This window comes from Bombina bombina, chromosome 4, assembly GCF_027579735.1.
Source record: "Bombina bombina isolate aBomBom1 chromosome 4, aBomBom1.pri, whole genome shotgun sequence".
Classification (NCBI taxonomy): Eukaryota; Metazoa; Chordata; class Amphibia; order Anura; family Bombinatoridae; genus Bombina; species Bombina bombina.
The window spans coordinates 626,761,301-626,781,076 of record NC_069502.1 but is presented as its reverse complement, the minus strand read 5'-3'; the positions used below and the strand labels follow the sequence as shown (position 1 = coordinate 626,781,076).

The following is a 19,776-nucleotide window of genomic DNA, read 5'->3' as shown; positions in this document are numbered from 1 at the left end:
GAGGCGGATGGCTCAGCAGTCCCTGGATAGCCCTGAGCCCGAGGAACCAGGCGCTCTAAAATGGCATACGGAACAAAATTGGTTGACAGGCGTCAACGAGGCCACTCCATATTCATCACCAGACACAGAATCTGAAATAAAAAAATAGTCTCAGCATCAGAATTCCCCATAGCTGGATAGAGGATATTTAAATATGGACTAAAGTAGTGAAAAAACTAAAACAGCACCTGACACCCCCAATGGCTGGGGCACTCACCACCTCCTATGACCAGACCCCTGCGGACTAAAAAATTTCCTTTGCCACACGGTCGGGAATGCGGAAATGTAACGGAACATAGCCACGCCTGAACACAAGGTGAACCATACAGTCCAAACAAGAGCGTCCAGCCCAAAGGCCACATCACTTCCAAAGGCCTCAATGTTCCAACCCCGAGCCCAGTAAACATTGCACATAAGCAGGTTAAATCACATAAACATGATTATAAACCCCCCTGACAAGATATTTACCCTCGATTCCAAGATACTAAAAGAGACTCACTGTGACCCTTATGTTATAAGTTAGACCCGCAAGTCTCTGGGGAAACATTCACATTACAGTACATTGCGAATAAAGTAAAATGAAACAATCTTACCGGAATCTATGCCGTGGAACAGGAACACGGCCCTTCAAGTGTGACGGATAGTAGCATCGCCTCCGCCATGGACTTGAGAAGAAAGCAGGTAGCGAATTAAAGTTAGACAACGCTGATTGCTTAAGGAGCTGTTAATATGAGATGGGATGATTTCGCAGAAACTCCCTGCATCTCCGGACTCTAACTTTCATCCAAGCCCTCACTGCAAGACTGACAGGACTACTTAAAACTCCTGTCCAATGCCAAAGAGTACTACCCTCCTTAAGAGACCAAACCAAAAATTAAATATGATGACACTTCTGCCATCCTCCTGGGACGAAAGGCAAAGAATGACTGGGGAATGAGGGGAGTGGGGAGTACTTAAGCCTTTGGCTGGGTTGTCTTTGCCTCCTCCTGGTGGCCAGGTTCTTATTTCCCAAAAGTAATGAATGCAGCTGTGGACTCTTTCCATTTAAGAAGAAAATTGGGTTTTATGTCCCTTTAAAGGTTGTGCTAATACCTTTTGTACTGGTTTATGGTACAGTAATCCTGGAGGCTGCAGCTCAGAATGTGAGAACCTCATTGTTTATGTTTATCAAGCATGTAGACAAGGCTGGTATGCAGAGAAAAGTTTATTAAATAAAAAAATTAAAACCATTCAGACCTCGAATCTATGAAAGAAATACAAATCACGTGGTTTCTGCTTTGTAATTTATTTGGCAAAGCAAAACTGCATAAACTGTTCAGTGACAAGAACATAGCTTACACAGTACATACTAAAGGTTTAAACACAAAATGAACTTCAAACTGCATCAAAAGGAAGGAATATGGACATAGCGTAGGTTGCCACTATAAATGAAAATGTCTTAAAATGTTCAATCTGAGCAGCATAATTTTGGGCGTCTAGAGCTTTCACTCGTGACATTTGCTGGGCAATGTGCTTAAAGCCTGGCAGAACTGTAAATGCAAACATACACTTTGCCTAGCAATAAAGGAAGGCTTTTGACGAGCCACAACATGCTTTTCTACAACACCACGTCAAAAACAAGCTCTGAGAAGGAAGCTTATTTTCTAGATGTTTAGCAGCGTTTAGCAGAAACAAAGTTGTGCGAGTACTGTAGTGCCATTTGGTGACCCACTTGTTACGTTAACAACGAGGCTGATTGCTGAAGTTGAAAAGGTAGCCAAAGATTAAAACAAAATGTCATTCATTTCAAAAATCAGATATTACACAGTTTGAGTTGTCTTGCATCAAAATGATTGAACATTCCTGCTTCAATAACAAATTAATAAATTAATCTGCTTTAATGTAAGTTCTTCAGATGTCACTTGCAACTTATTCGCAGTTTTAGAAAAGCCAAAGAAAACCACATTTCCATGCCGCTTTCAACAGCGTAACAAATCCAAAACAAGCTGCATTGCCGTTGATTAAAAATAATATTAATAAAATAAGCTTCTGGGAGTACAGTACAGCATCCCATTTTAATACTATTTTTGGATCGGAGTGGTGGAATTTTTACAATTCATCCCTGTAAAATGAAAGAAAAAAAAATTATTTTCCTTTAACTAGCATTGTAACTTTTGAGTCATGTACTGTAAATTAAAGCATATACCAAGCAATAGCAAGCAATTTAGCAAAGTAGTACCACATTTTGTAATGAAATAGAAAATATGCCTGGTAACCAAACTAAATGTGCATCTGCTATGCTTCAATGTTTTAGTGATCAGGAATCATGCAGTTATGTATTGCTCCTTAGTAAAGAGCTCGACAAAAAACAAAAACCACCATTAGTAGCTAATAGGCATGAGCATTCAGATAATTTGTTATGATCCAAATGCAGAAGAAGTTGGCCGCGTGTGGCATTCGGCTCTTTTTAGAGCCACATTTATTCTTGTGAAAGTAAAACACAGTAAGATCTGTGCAAATCCATATATTAGTTTCACTATCACAAAAATAAATGCGGCTCTCAAAAAAAAAAAAAGAAGTGGCCGCCTTCTGATCATAGGAAATGATGTACATAGGTATATGTAGAATATTCTTATATAATATAATATAATATAATATAATATAATATATAATTTTTTGTTACCCTCCTGGAGTCGGCTGCCGCCTGGGTGCAAAAATTTAGTGAACAAAGCTTGTTTTTAATGGAACGTTTTCGGGGAGAAATTCCCCTTCATCAGCATAACAAAACTGTCAAACATACATGCTTAATATATACACATGTGAAATTAACAAATTGTGAATACCTATGTACACTCAGTGAAGGCGCTATCTTGCCGTGCTGGAACGCACTCCATGCGTTCCACTCTTAGTGAACCAAAAGTGCTTAACCCTTAATGTTGATTTTTGTAGCCATGGTATAACTTGTTTTGGGGTCCGTCCGGACCAGTATATCTAGAAGATTGGTGCCCCATATCATAGGGGCACCAATCTTCGAGATATACTGGTCCGGACGGACCCCAAAACAAGTTATACCATGGCTACAAAAATCAACATTAAGGGTTCATATTGATGCCTAGGCTGTACCACCTGTAATGGCCTTATTGTCAACAAAAACTTCCATCACCCACACACTAATAGGGTGTATCAACCACTCCCTGTCATGTAATACCACATTTGTGGTATATTTATTGTTTTGTCCATGTGCCCAGTTCTATGTGGGTAAAACCATTGGCACACTCCGTGAGAGGATGGCCAATCACAGACGGGCGATACGTCTTGCATTAAATAAGGGGGAGTCAGACCAACCGAGGCACTGTGCTCAGATGGCACATCAAGTTTCATCCATCAGATATATCTTAATTGATCATATTCCCAGTCTGGACAGGGGAGAAGATCGTAACAGGGCCTTGCTTAGAAGAGAGGCAGAATGGATGTACCGGTTGGGGACTGTATACCCAGGGGGGCTTAGATTCACCACCAGATTTTAAGGCACTCATCTAGATTGGAGACACATTTCTGGGGTACTGCCACGGGTGTTGTGCACCACTACATAGGGTTTGATGGGGGTCCAGCCTCTGGTGGGGCGGATCTTCCACCATATACCCTTGTCCTGAATAGGAATGGGATCCATCTGGACTCCATGCCGTTCAGGGGACCAGACACCCCCCGGGTGGGTTACCATTGTCTTTCTCCAGAATCTAAGGATGTGAGTTGCCTGGTGGAGTACCCCTACTGGCTAACTTAAAGGGACTTTGCCAGAATGTTCCTGTTGTGTGAGTGCTGAGTCGTATTAAAACAGTGGGTCCTGTGCCTGTCGGTCCTGTAATATATTTGGTTTGGACTCTTGGATATGTGAACAGGGACAATACCCCTTGGCTTCAACTTTTGTTGAATGTATAAGAATAGTTTGTGAATGTATGTCTCTGCAATACAGTGGTGGGGGTTACTCATATTTCCTTTCACATCCTGAGTGAGCAATGTAATTTGTAAATATAAGGTTATCATCTAATATGTTTTGGAGGTGTAAGGTTTGAAATAATATGAATACTATTGGAAAAGCCTTCTTGAAGGCACCAACTTAGTTCACTAGAGTGAGTTAGCTGCAGTATTATTGCTGTTTATTGATGTCAGTAATTTCGACATTAGATACAATTTTTTTGTAAGGATATATAACGGCTGGGTGCTGAAAATTATCATATGTTCGTGTAAATATATGCTATTTTATTATGCTTGGGGTCTTGATTGTAAATCTGCCTGTAGGGAGATATAACACAATGTTTCTTACACTGAAGTGTTTCACTCGTAACACAGAGTTCAAGTAACGTGCTATGGTGCTGACACGTCATTCTCGCATATTGTTAAATGCGGTAATCACTGTCACTATGATGTGCGGCACCATAGCAACACGGTAGTTAGATAATTGGTTTGAGTATGTATACATTCCACATAGTAGAAGAATAAGATTATGTGCAGATTAACATTACAAAGTGGGTTGTATTTCATGTTTTGATTCGAATTTAGAAACATACCGGTATGATATTCGGCTGCACACGCAGCTCTACAAGGTGACACTGTGGTTTTTTGTTAATCACACTTTTTGGCTGAAGATGAGCCTTATGAGTTTTAAGCCAATTAATATCTTATATATAGATGTTTTATAAGTTTGCATATACCGGAAGTGACCTCTATTGAAGCACTTCCGGTTCACTAAGAGTGGAACGCATGGAGTGCGTTCCAGCACGGCAAGATAGCGCCTTCACTGAGTGTACACAGGTATTCACAATCTGTTAATTTCACATGTGTGTATATTAAGCGTGTATGTTTGACAGTTTTGTTATGCTGACGAAGGGGAATTTCTCCCCGAAAACGGTCCATTAAAAACAAGTTTTGTTCACTTCAAAAAGGCCTGTGAGTGCATTTGTCAGAAGGAATATATATATATCTATCTCTCTCTATCTATCTCTCTATCTATATATATATATCTCCCAGGAGTAAAACTAGCAGCTGTTGCATTCTTCTTGCCTCATGGCAGCCTTTAACACTTCATGCTGTGACCACATATTTTACTTAGAACGTGTTCCACCATATTATTGTGTTTTGTTTGAACTTTTTCGCTGACAAACTGTCTAGCAGTGGACTATGAAAGACTAATGGACAACTGGGTATGCAAAAAAAAAAATTAACGCAGGCTTAAAGGGACAGTCTACTCCAGAAATGTTTATTTTTGTTTAAAAAAAGATAGATAAATCCCTTTATTACCCATTCCCCAGTTCTGCATGATCAACATTTTATATTAATATACGTTTTACCTCTGTGGTTAACTTGCATCTAAGCCTCTGCAGACTGCCCCCTTATTTCAGTTCTTTTGACAGACTTGCATTTTAGCCAATCAGTGCTGACTCATAAATAACTACAGGAGTGAGCATACTGTTATCTTTACTGCACACATGAACTAATGCCCTCTAACTGTGAAAACCTGTCAAAATGCACTGAGATAAGAGTCGGCCTTGAATGGCTTATAAATTAGCATATGAGCCTACCTAGGTTTAGTTTCAACAAAGAAAACCAAGAGAACAAAGCAAATTTGTAGGGCAGTGGCTGCAATGCTAATAAGATACTAAAATATAAAAGGACAAACAGAAAGAGGAGAAGTCTGCCAGGAATGAACAACAGCTCAGTGGCTTGTTCTATGGCCCGGTTACCACCTGGGAGTAGATTCTATTTGCCCAATTGTGCTTTTCATAGAGGTAAAAACTTTTCTGAAGTATATCAGTCTGATCCCACCTAACAAGGTCAGTTCAGCCCCGAAATAACAGGCAATTCTCCTCTGAACAAGGGAAACTGCAACCCCAGACGATAGTTTGGGCCTCATCAGTGAGGTGCAGCCATATCCCTTTAAGCACATTGGGCAAGGAGTCCAAGTCTGGTTTCCCCTATCACCCTTAGGGAAACTTTTCCCAGGGTCATAATACAAACTGAAAGAAGCAGTCTGCCAGGAACGAAGAGCTCAGTGGCTTGTTCTATGGCCCGGTTACCACCTCACTGACGAGGCCCAAACTAGGCCAAAATGTACGTCTGGTTTCTCTGATTCAGAGAGGGATTGCCTGGTATTTTGGGACTGGACTGCACTGTACTCCAGGAAAGTTCTTCTCTGTGAAAGGCACATGTTGAGCAAAAAGAGGCAGCTCCTTGGGTGGTAACTAGCCATAGAATATACTATTATGCTATTGCTCGTTCCCAGGTTGAGCGCTACTCTTTTTATTTATGTATTAAAAAGGAGGCATTGATGCAAGAGAGAAAAGAATATCATAAATTATTCCTGCTTTAACACCCTCAGAAGAGGAACAGATTGATCCAACAATCAACCAGCTGATAAAATCAAGAAATAGGCAAGAAGTGCAAACTGACTGGCCGAGAGAAGCAAGCAACCACAGCTGGATATAAACACCTCCAACTTTCTAAATAGATAAGCTTAACACTAGATGGCATAGACCTGTTGACTTTGTTCTCAGGAATGCAAAGAACCGGAGAACAAGATCCCATAACTGATATTGCCAGCAATAAGCAAATAATGCGCCTCTAAATAGCCTCTCAGAGAAATTCCAATGCCAACAGGCTTATAAATCTGAAACCTTAAAGTGAACAACTTTAGAAAAAAAAAAAAAAAAAAATTCTGAAACTGAAAACTAGATTCCTCAGAACCCAGATCCAAGTATGAGAAGTCAGAATATAGATCCCTGATAGAGCATGAAGACAAAACAGACAGTAACCGGAATAAATAATTGACAGGCTGATGCCAAAGAGAGAACCTGGGCTTCCCAACCCTTGTGGCTGAATCATAGTAGAGCCGCAGAGCAGCTTCTATGACCTCTGAAACAGCTGAAATAAACCATACTTATAACAGGATAAAATCAGGAATTCCGCTTTAATAGAATAAACTTATGAAAAACATCTAGAGGCACCTAGACAGTAGGGAAGATCCTGGCCTGCAAAACTGTACTGATACATCCATTACCATGCTGGGCAAGATGGTATAAAGATAACCGTCTGCAAGCAAGATCTTGTATGGCGGAATAAAATCTTAAAGGTCTACCCTGTAAGGGGTCTGACCCATGCTGAGGCAGTTCCAGATGCTCATATAATATAGTGAAGCACAAAGCAACTAAAAATAAGAGCCAAATACATTTATAAAAAGGAAATGCCCATTATTACTGTTACACCCATGCCCCAAGGCAGAACATGCCGTGATCTGAGATGTCATCGCAGAAAATGCAGCATGTCTGCAGAAAAAGAATGGGACACATGAGAGAATAGTTAGCACATTAGATTTGCAGCACTGCTCCACAACAGGCTATTCTTTAAACAGCACTTTGCTGCATTGTGTACATTTTTCTTAACACAGTGCAGCCACAGCAAAGCACTGTTTGAAGAGAACAGTCAAATACGGGGTAGCACTGCAAAGGAGCAGCGCATTGATTGATGACTGCCTCCTTTTAACTACTCCAATATAATATATAAAACTTTAATTAGCTTTATTCTCCAGTTAATCAGTATATTGCAATTTAACTGTTGCTTTAGTATAGCTGCCTAATTTAATATTGTATTTAATTTCAAAATGACCTGCAGAAAAATTTTGACTAAAAAAATGTCATTGCAGAAAGTGAAAAAAACTTCTGCCTCTGGGCACCCATGGAGATAAACCCGGATTTGCAAAATGTTGGGCTACCGCATAACTTCCAGTTCTGTAGAAGTTATCAAGTAATAAAGTGAATGCGTAGAAAGATAAGAGGCACATCATAGATAACGCAATTAAGTGAGAGCTGTGAAAAATAAAAAAAACAGTAACATCTGCAGAGGATAAGTTATGAGACACAGCACAAATACACTAGTAACACGAAAGCTGTGAGAACAGTACAGTATGCATAAATGCAAAGAAGCAAGATCTATGAACAATGGAAAACATAACTTATATGTGCAAACACAAGGTATGAACTCCAGCACTAATGTAGTTGTGCCAGACAAGCAACAACTATAATGCACAATATTGAAGTAAGAGCTGTGGATAATTACCATATTAACACAGTACTATTGTATAAATGTAAACACAAAACTGTGGATAATAAAAACATTAATTTATGCTTTTAGAAAGACAAGTTAAGAAACCTAATACTAATGTAGTTATGCTAGAAATTGCAATAACTAAGAAACACTGTATTATAGATAAATGAGAATAAGCAAGCAGTGTGGATAATAAACACCTAGCTTATACGACATGTAGCACAGTACTAGAATAGAAATGCCAAAATACCATTAACATGGAACCCAGTACTATTGCATGAATATAAATAAAGTTGGGTTGTGTATAATAAAAATATTAGCTTATACTTGCAGAAACATGTTATGAAGCATAGAGCTAATGTAGAAATGCCAAAAGAGCATAAACACAATACCATGCATATGTGAATATAAGTAAAGGCTGCCTAATACAAACATTTGTTTATAATGGTAAAAAACAAGTTCATGGCACAGCCTTAGAGTAAGGATGCCAGTAAGGCTGCAAGGCACTAAATGCATATATTAAACCTGTATATAGAAGTTAATAAGTGACTGCAATATACACTAGACTTGCAATGCAAAATGTAAGCAAAAACAGAATTTATGCTTACCTGATAAATTTATTTCTCTTGTGATGTATCGAGTCCACGGATTCATCCATACTTATGGGATATTCTCCCTCCCTACAGGAAGCGGCAGAGAGCACCCACAGCAGAGCCGTCCATATAGCTCCTCCCTTAGCTCCACCCCCCAGTCATTCGACCGAAGGCTAGGAAGAAAAAGGAGAAACTATAGGGTGGTGACTGAAGTTTTTTAAATAAAAATATACTACCTGTCTTAGACAGGGCGGGCCGTGGACTCGATACATCACAAGAGAAAGAAATTTATCAGGTAAACATAAAACAGAAATTATGTTTACCTGATAAATTACTTTCTCCAACGGTGTGTCCGGTCCACGGAGTCATCCTTACTTGTGGGATATTCTCTTCCCCAACAGGAAATGGCAAAGAGCCCAGCAAAGCTGGTCACATGATCCCTCCTAGGCTCCGCCTTCCCCAGTCATTCGACCGACGTAAAGGAGGAATATTTGCATAGGAGAAACCATATGATACCGTGGTGACTGTAGTTAAAGAAAATAAATTATCAGACCTGATTAAAAAACCAGGGCGGGCCGTGGACCGGACACACCGTTGGAGAAAGTAATTTATCAGGTAAACATAAATTCGGTTTTCTCCAACATAGGTGTGTCCGGTCCACGGCGTCATCCTTACTTGTGGGAACCAATACCAAAGCTTTAGGACACGGATGAAGGGAGGGAGCAAATCAGGTCACCTAGATGGAAGGCACCACGGCTTGCAAAACCTTTCTCCCAAAAATAGCCTCAGAAGAAGCAAAAGTATCAAATTTGTAAAATTTAGTAAAAGTGTGCAGTGAAGACCAAGTCGCTGCCTTACATATCTGATCAACAGAAGCCTCGTTCTTGAAGGCCCATGTGGAAGCCACGGCCCTAGTGGAATGAGCTGTGATTCTTTCAGGAGGCTGCCGTCCGGCAGTCTCGTAAGCCAATCTGATGATGCTTTTAAGCCAAAAAGAGAGAGAGGTAGAAGTTGCTTTTTGACCTCTCCTTTTACCAGAATAAACAACAAACAAGGAAGATGTTTGTCTAAAATCCTTTGTAGCATCTAAATAGAATTTTAGAGCACGAACTACATCCAAATTGTGCAACAAACGTTCCTTCTTTGAAACTGGATTCGGACACAAAGAAGGCACGACTATCTCCTGGTTAATGTTTTTGTTAGAAACAACTTTCGGAAGAAAACCAGGTTTAGTACGCAAAACCACCTTATCTGCATGGAACACCAGATAAGGAGGAGAACACTGCAGAGCAGATAACTCTGAAACTCTTCTAGCAGAAGAAATTGCAACCAAAAACAAAACTTTCCAAGATAATAACTTAATATCAACGGAATGTAAGGGTTCAAACGGAACCCCCTGAAGAACTGAAAGAACTAAATTGAGACTCCAAGGAGGAGTCAAAGGTTTGTAAACAGGCTTGATTCTAACCAGAGCCTGAACAAAAGCTTGAACATCTGGCACAGCTGCCAGCTTTTTGTGAAGTAACACAGACAAAGCAGAAATCTGTCCCTTCAAAGAACTTGCAGATAATCCTTTCTCCAAACCTTCTTGAAGAAAGGATAAAATCTTAGGAATTTTTATCTTGTCCCAAGGGAATCCTTTAGATTCACACCAACAGATATATCTTTTCCATATTTTATGGTAGATTTTTCTAGTTACAGGCTTTCTGGCCTGAACAAGAGTATCAATGACAGAATCTGAGAACCCTCGCTTTGATAAAATCAAGCGTTCAATCTCCAAGCAGTCAGTTGGAGTGAGACCAGATTCGGATGTTCGAACGGACCTTGAACAAGAAGGTCCCATCTCAAAGGTAGCTTCCATGGTGGAGCCAATGACATATTCACCAGGTCTGCATACCAAGTCCTGCATGGCCACGCAGGAGCTATCAAGATCACCGATGCCCTCTCCTGATAGATCCTGGCTACCAGCCTGGGGATAAGAGGAAACGGTGGGAATACATACGCTAGTTTGAAGGTCCAAGGTGCTACTAGTGCATCTACTAGAGTCGCCTTGGGATCCCTGGATCTGGACCCGTAGCAAGGAACCTTGAAGTTCTGACGAGAGGCCATCAGATCCATGTCTGGAATGTCCCACAATTGAGTGATTTGGGCAAAGATTTCCGGATGGAGTTCCCACTCCCCCGGTTGAAATGACTGACGACTCAGAAAATCCGCTTCCCAATTTTCCACTCCTGGAATGTGGATTGCAGACAAGAGGCAGGAGTGAGACTCCGCCCATTGAATGATTTTGGTCACTTCTTCCATCGCCAGGGAACTCCTTGTTCCCCCCTGATGGTTGATGTACGCAACAGTCGTCATGTTGTCCGATATGAATTTGGCCTTTGCTAGCTGAGGCCAAGCCTTGAGAGCATTGAATATCGCTCTTAGTTCCAGAATATTTATCGGGAGAAGAGATTCTTCCCGAGACCAAAGACCCTGAGCTTTCAGGAGTCCCCAGACCGCGCCCCAGCCCACCAGACTGGCGTCGGTCGTGACAATGACCCACTCTGGTCTGCGGAAGCTCATCCCCTGTGACAGGTTGTCCAGGGACAGCCACCAACGGAGTGAATCTCTGGTCCTCTGATCTACTTGTATCGTCGGAGACAAGTCTGTATAATCCCCATTCCACTGACTGAGCATGCACAGTTGTAATGGTCTCAGATGAATTCGCGCAAAAGGAACTATGTCCATTGCCGCGACCATCAAACCTATTACTTCCATGCACTGCGCTATGGAAGGAAGAGGAACAGAATGAAGTACTTGACAAGAGTTTAGAAGTTTTGATTTTCTGGCCTCTGTCAGAAAAATCCTCATTTCTAAGGAGTCTATTACTGTTCCCAAGAAGGGAACTTTTGTTGACTGAGATAGAGAACTTTTTTCTACGTTCACTTTCCACCCGTGAGATCTGAGAAAGGCCAGGACGATGTCCGTGTGAGCCTTTGCTTGTGGAAGGGACGACGCTTGAATCAGAATGTCGTCCAAGTAAGGTACTACTGCAATGCCCCTTGGTCTTAGCACCGCTAGAAGGGACCCCAGTACCTTTGTGAAAAGTCTTGGAGCAGTGGCTAATCCGAACGGAAGTGCCACAAACTGGTAATGCTTGTCCAGAAAGGCGAACCTTAGGAACCGATGATGTTCCTTGTGGATAGGAATATGCAGATATGCATCCTTTAAATCCACCGTGGTCATGAATTGACCTTCCTGGATGGAAGGAAGAATTGTTCGAATGGTTTCCATTTTGAGAAACTTGTTTAGGATCTTGAGATCTAAGATTGGTCTGAATGTTCCCTCTTTTTTGGGAACTATGAACAGATTGGAGTAGAACCCCATCCCTTGTTCTCCTAATGGAACAGGATGAATCACTCCCATTTTTAACAGGTCTTCTACACAATGTAAGAATGCCTGTTTTTTTATGTGGTCTGAAGACAATTGAGACCTGTGGAACCTCCCCCTTGGGGGAAGCCCCTTGAATTCCAGAAGATAACCTTGGGAGACTATTTCCAGCGCCCAAGGATCCAGAACATCTCTTGCCCAAGCCTGAGCGAAGAGAGAGAGTCTGCCCCCCACCAGATCCGGTCCCGGATCGGGGGCCAACATCTCATGCTGTCTTGGTAGCAGAGGCAGGTTTCTTGGCCTGCTTACCTTTGTTCCAGCCTTGCATTGGCCTCCAGGCTGGCTTGGCTTGAGAAGTATTACCCTCTTGCTTAGAGGATGTAGCACTTGTGGCTGGTCCGTTTCTGCGAAAGGGACGAAAATTTGGTTTATTTTTAGCCTTGAAAGACCTATCCTGAGGAAGGGCGTGGCCCTTACCCCCAGTGATATCAGAAATAATCTCTTTCAAGTCAGGGCCAAACAGCGTTTTCCTCTTGAAAGGAATGTTAAGCAATTTATTCTTGGAAGACGCATCCGCTGACCAAGATTTTAGCCAAAGCGCTCTGCGCGCCACAATAGCAAACCCAGAATTTTTCGCCGCTAATCTAGCCAATTGCAAAGTGGCGTCTAAGGTGAAAGAGTTAGCCAATTTGAGAGCATGAATTCTGTCCAAAATCTCCTCATAAGAAGAATCTTTATTGAGCGCCTTTTCTAGTTCATCGAACCAGAAACACGCTGCTGTAGTGACAGGAACAATGCATGAAATTGGTTGTAGAAGGTAACCTTGCTGAACAAACATCTTTTTAAGCAAACCCTCTAACTTTTTATCCATAGGATCTTTGAAAGCACAACTATCTTCTATGGGTATAGTGGTGCGTTTGTTTAGAGTAGAAACCGCCCCCTCGACCTTGGGGACTGTCTGCCATAAGTCCTTTCTGGGGTCGACCATAGGAAACAATTTCTTGAATATAGGGGGAGGGACGAAAGGTATGCCGGGCCTTTCCCATTCTTTGTTTACAATATCCGCCACCCGCTTGGGTATAGGAAAAGCTTCGGGGGGCCCCGGGACCTCTAGGAACTTGTCCATCTTACATAATTTCTCTGGAATGACCAAATTCTCACAATCATCCAGAGTAGATAACACCTCCTTAAGCAGAGCGCGGAGATGTTCCAATTTAAATTTGAATGTAATCACATCAGGTTCAGCTTGTTGAGAAATTTTCCCTGAATCTGAAATTTCTCCCTCAGACAAAACCTCCCTGGCCCCCTCAGACTGGTGTAGGGGCACTTCAGAACCAATATCATCAGCGTCCTCATGCTCTTCCGTATTTTCTAAAACAGAGCAGTCGCGCTTTCGCTGATAAGTGGGCATTTTGGCTAAAATGTTTTTGATAGAATTATCCATTACAGCCGTTAATTGTTGCATAGTAAGGAGTATTGGCGCACTAGATGTACTAGGGGCCTCCTGTGTGGGCAAGACTGGCGTAGACGAAGGAGGGGATGATGCAGTACCATGCTTACTCCCCTCACTTGAGGAATCATCTTGGGCATCATTTTCTCTAAATTTTGTGTCACATAAATCACATCTATTTAAATGAGAAGGAACCTTGGCTTCCCCACATACAGAACACAGTCTATCTGGTAGTTCAGACATGTTAAACAGGCATAAACTTGATAACAAAGTACAAAAAACGTTTTAAAATAAAACCGTTACTGTCACTTTAAATTTTAAACTGAACACACTTTATTACTGCAAATGTGAAAAAGTATGAAGGAATTGTTCAAAATTCACCAAAATTTCACCACAGTGTCTTAAAGCCTTAAAAGTATTGCACACCAAATTTGAAAGCTTTAACTCTTAAAATAACGGAACCGGAGCCGTTTTTATATTTAACCCCTATACAGTCCCTGGTATCTGCTTTGCTGAGACCCAACCAAGCCCAAAGGGGAATACGATACCAAATGACGCCTTCAGAAAGCCTTTTCTATGTATCAGAGCTCCTCACACATGCATCTGCATGTCATGCTTCCCAAAAACAAGTGCGCAATAGAGGCGCGAAAATGAGGCTCTGCCTATGATTAGGGAAAGCCCCTAGAGAATAAGGTGTCCAATACAGTGCCTGCCGGTTATTTTACATAATTCCCAAGAATAAAATAATTCCTCAAAGCTATGAAGTATTAAAAATGCTTATATATCAATCGTTTTAGCCCAGAAAATGTCTACCAGTCTTAAAAGCCCTTGTGAAGCCCTTTATTCTTATGTAATAAAAATGGCTTACCGGATCCCATAGGGAAAATGACAGCTTCCAGCATTACATCGTCTTGTTAGAAATGTGTCATACCTCAAGCAGCAAAAGTCTGCTCACTGTTTCCCCCAACTGAAGTTAATTCCTCTCAACAGTCCTGTGTGGAAACAGCCATCGATTTTAGTAACGGTTGCTAAAATCATTTTCCTCTTACAAACAGAAATCTTCATCACTTTTCTGTTTCAGAGTAAATAGTACATACCAGCACTATTTTAAAATAACAAACTCTTGATTGAAGAATAAAAACTACAGTTAAACACCAAAAAACTCTAAGCCATCTCCGTGGAGATGTTGCCTGTACAACGGCAAAGAGAATGACTGGGGAAGGCGGAGCCTAGGAGGGATCATGTGACCAGCTTTGCTGGGCTCTTTGCCATTTCCTGTTGGGGAAGAGAATATCCCACAAGTAAGGATGACGCCGTGGACCGGACACACCTATGTTGGAGAAATTCTGTTTTCTCTTGTAAGATGTATCGAGTCCACGGATTCATCCATACTTATGGGATACCAATACCAAAGCTTTAGGACACGGATGAAGGGAGGGACAAGACAGGTACCTTAAACGGAAGGCACCACTGCTTGTAGAACCTTTCTCCCAAAAATAGCCTCCGAAGAAGCAAAAGTATCAAATTTGGAAAATTTGGAAAAAGTATGAAGCGAAGACCAAGTCGCCGCCTTACAAATCTGTTCAACAGAAGCCTCATTTTTAAAAGCCCATGTGGAAGCCACTGCTCTAGAAGAATGAGCAGTAATTCTTTCCGGAGGCTGCTGGCCAGCAGTCTCATAAGCCAAATGGATGAAGCTTTTCAGCCAAAAGGAAAGAGGTAGCCGTAGCCTTTTGACCTCTCCGTTAACCAGAACAAACAATGAAGATGTTTGACGGAAATCTTTAGTTGCTTGTAAGTAGAACTTTAAAGCACGAAACACATCAAGATTGTGCAACAGACGTTCCTTCTTTGATGAAGGATTAGGACACAGAGAAGGAACAACAATCTCCTGATTGATATTCCTATTAGAAACAACCTTAGGAAGAAACCCAGGTCTGGTACGCAAAACCACCATATCTGCATGGAAAACTAGGTAAGGCGAGTCACATTGTAAAGCAGATAACTCAGAAACTCTTCGAGCCGAAGAGATAGCTACTAACAACAAAACTTTCCAAGATAGAAGCTTAATATCTATGGAATGCATAGGTTCAAACGGAACCCCTTGAAGAACTTTAAGAACCAAATTTAGGCTCCATGGCGGAGCAACAGGTTTAAATACAGGCTTGATCCTGACCAAGGCCTGACTAAATGCTTGAACGACTGGAACATCTGCCACACGTTTGTGTAAAAGAATAGATAAAGCAGATTTTTGTCCCTTTAAGGAACTAGCTGATAATCCCTTCTCCAATCCTTCTTGGAGAAAGGACAAAATTCTAGGAATCCTAATCTTACTCCATGAGTAACCCTTGGATTCACACCAACAAAGATATTTGCGCCAAATCTTATAATAGATTTTCCTGGTAACAGGCTTTCTAGCCTGAATCAGGGTATTAATGACCGAAACCACGCTTTGATAGAATCAGGCGTTCAATCTCCAAGCAGTCAGACGCAGAGAAATTAGATTTGGATGCTTGAACGGACCTTGGATTAGAAGGTCCTGCCTCATTGGCAGAGTCCGCGGTGGAACAGATGACATGTCCACCAGGTCTGCATACCAAGTCCTGTGTGGCCACGCAGGCACTATCAGAATCACCGAAGCTGTCTCCTGCTTTATTCTGGCCACCAGACGTGGGAGGAGAGGAAACGGTGGAAATACATAAGCCAGATTGAAGGACCAGGGCACTGCTAGAGCATCTATCAGTAACGCCTGGGGATCCCGGGACCTGGACCCGTAACGAGGAAGTTTGGCGTTCTGACGGGACGCCATCAGATCCAATTCTGGTGTGCCCCATAGCTGAGTCAGCTGGGCAAATACCTCCGGATGGAGCTCCCACTCCCCTGGATGAAAAGTCTGACGACTTAGGAAATCCGCCTCCCAGTTCTCTACCCCTGGGATATGGATTGATGAGAGATGGCAAGAGTGATCCTCCGCCCATCTGATTATTTTGGTTACCTCCATCATCGCTAGAGAACTCAGTGTTCCTCCTTGATGATTGATATAGGCTACAGTCGTGATGTTGTCCGACTGAAATCTGATGAATTTGGCCGCAGCTAGCTGAAGCGCATTGAATATCGCTCTCAGTTCTAGAATGTTTATCGGGAGGAGAGATTCCTCCCGAGACCATAAGCCCTGTGCTTTCAGGGATTTCCAGACTGCACCCCAGCCTAGCAGGCTGGCATCTGTAGTTACTATGAGCCACTCTGGCCTGCGGAAACACATTCCCTGAGACAGGTGGTCCTGGGACAACCACCAGAGAAGAGAATCTCTGGTCTCTTGGTCCAGATGCAGTTGAGGAGATAAATCTGCATAATCCCCATTCCACTGTTTGAGCATGCATAGTTGCAGTGGTCTGAGGTGTAGGCGGGCATAAGGAACTATGTCCATTGCCGCTACCATGAGTCCAATTACCTCCATACACTGAGCCACTGATGGCCGAGGAATGGAATGAAGAGCTCGGCAAGTGATTAAAAGTTTTGATTTTCTGACCTCCGTCAGAAATATTTTCATTTCTACCGAGTCTATCAGAGTCCCTAGGAAGGAAACTCTTGTGAGAGGGATGAGAGAACTCTTTTTTATGTTCACCTTCCACCCGTGAGATCTCAGAAAAGCCAACACGATGTCCGTGTGAGACTTGGCTAGCTGGAAAGTCGAAGCCTGAATTAAGAGGTCGTCTAGATAAGGCGCCACTGCTATACCCCGCGGTCTTAGAACCGCCAAAAGGGATCCTAGCATCTTTGTGAAAATTCTGGGAGCTGTGGCCAACCCGAAGGGAAGGGCCACAAACTGGTAATGCCTGTCCAGAAAGGCGAATCTGAGGAATTGATGATGATCTCTGAATAGGAATGTGTAGATACGCATCCTTTAAGTCCAAATAGTCTCCATCTTGAAAGATGGTACTCTGAAGAATTTGTTTAGAATTTTGAGATCCAAGATTGGTCTGAAAGTTCCCTCTTTTTTGGGAACCACAAACAGGTTGGAGTAAAAACCTAGCCCTTGTTCCGCTCTTGGAACTTGGCGGATCACTCCCATGGTATGTAGGTCTTCTACACAGCGTAAGAACGCCTCTCTCTTTGTCTGGTTTGCAGACAATTGAGAAATGTGAAATCTCCCCCTTGGGGGGGGAGTCTTTGAAGTCCAGAAGATATCCTTGGGACACAATTTCTAAAGCCCAGGAATCGTGAACATCTCTTGCCTGAGCAAAGAGAGAGAGTCTGCCCCCTACTAGATCCTGTCCCGGATCGGGGGCTACCCCTTCATGCTGTCTTAGAGGCAGCAACAGGCTTCTTGGCCTGTTTACCTTTGTTCCAAGCCTGGGTAGGTCTCCAGACTGACTTGGATTGGACAGAATTCCCCTCTTGCTTTGCTGCAGGGGAAGCTGAAGCGGGACCACCCTTGAAGTTCCGAAAGGAACGAAAATTAGTTTGGTCCTCATCTTATTTGTTTTATCCTGAGGGAGGGCATAGCCTTTCCCTCCAGTGATGTCTGAAATAATTTCTTTCAGTGCAGGCCCGAATAGGGTCTTTCCTTTGAAAGGGATGTTCAACAATTTAGATTTTGATGACACATCAGCAGACCAGGACTTAAGCCATAACGCCCTGCGTGCTAAAATGGCAAAACCTGAATTCTTTGCGGCTAATTTAGATTTGGAAAGCGGCATCTGTAATGAAAGAATTAGCCAACTTAAGGGCCTTAATTCTATCCATAATATCTTCTAATGGAGTCTCCACCTGGAGAGCCTCTTCTAGAGCCTCAAACCAGAAAGCAGCTGCAGTAGTTACAGGAACAATGCATGCAATAGGTTGGAGAAGAAAACCTCGATGAACAAAAATTTTCTTTAGGAGACCCTCTAATTTTTTATCCATAGGATCTTTGAAAGCACAACTGTCTTCGATAGGTATAATTGTACGCTTAGCAAGAGTAGAAATAGCTCCCTCCACCTTAGGAACAGTCTGCCACAAGTCCTGTATGGTGTCAGATATGGTAAACATTTTCTTAAAAACAGGAGGGGGAGAGAACGGAGTACCTGGTCTATCCCACTCCTTGGTAACAATAGTCACAATCCTCTTAGGGACTGGAAAAACATCAGTGTAAACAGGAACCTCTAAGTATCTGTCTATTTTACACAATTTCTCTGGGACCACTATAGGGTCACAACCGTCTAGAGTAGCTAATACCTCCTTGAGCAATAAGCGGAGGTGTTCAAGCTTAAATTTAAAGGCCGACATATCAGAATCTGTCTGAGGGAGCGTCTTTCCTGAATCAGAAATCTCTTCCTCAGATAACAAATCCCTTACCCCTACTTCAGCGTCAGACGGCTCAGCATTTGTTCTTAACCCAGAGCTGTCACGCTTTCCTTGTAAACCAGGCAGTTTAGAGAAAACCTCTGTGAGGGTTTTATTCATAACTGTGGCCATGTCTTGTAAAGTAAATGAATTAGACGCACTAGAGGTACTTGGCGTCACTTGTGCGGGCGTTACTGGTTGTGACACTTGGGGAGAGCTAGATGCTAAACCCTCATTTCCTTCTAACTGAGAATCATCTATTGCAATATTTTTAAGTGCTAAAATATGCTCTTTATAATTTATAGACATATCAGTGCAAGTGGGACACATTCTAAGAGGGGGTTCCACAATGCCTTCTAAACACATACAACAAGGATTTTCCTTGGTGTCAGACATGTTAAACAGGCTAGTAATGAAACAAACAAGCTTGGAAAACACTTTAATCAAAGAAAATAACACTTTAAACAAAAACGGTACTGTGCCTTTAAGAGAAAAAAAGCTGCACAAACTCTGCAAAACAGTGTAAAAAAGCAGTAAACAAAACGAAATTTTTACAGTAGCATCATAAAGCCTTAGTAACTTTGCACCACTATGCAAATAAACAATTAACCCCTTAATGTAAAAAACGGATTGAAAAAACTTCAAAACCGGTAAAATAACGTTCAGCACCTTGCCACAGCTCTGCTGTGGCGCCTACCTGCCCTTTATGAATGATTTATGGGGGAAAAAACCTCTTTACAGCCCTCAAATACAGCAGGAATCTCTGGAGAAGTAGCTGGATGCTTCTGAGGTAAATAAACTGTGTAACTGAAAATAGGCCCCTCCCACCTCACTCGATGTTATAGGGCCTAAAAAACACCACAGAGTGTTTCTTAAACTAGCCACGTGGGTTAATAATCCTTAAATAAGCCACAAAGACCC

The 19,776-nt window shown here is 42.1% G+C and overlaps 1 long non-coding RNA gene across 1 annotated transcript in view; it reads right to left on the bottom strand.

Annotated features, from left to right (window-relative positions):
* Nucleotides 1–1,305: 1,305 nt before the first annotated feature.
* LOC128656641 (uncharacterized) overlaps nucleotides 1,306–19,776 on the bottom strand; it is a 44,592-nt gene continuing 26,121 nt past the window's right edge. The window contains exon 2 of the long non-coding RNA XR_008402037.1: nucleotides 1,306–2,140. This is a non-coding gene — a long non-coding RNA (uncharacterized LOC128656641). The remainder of the gene's footprint in view (nucleotides 2,141–19,776) is intronic.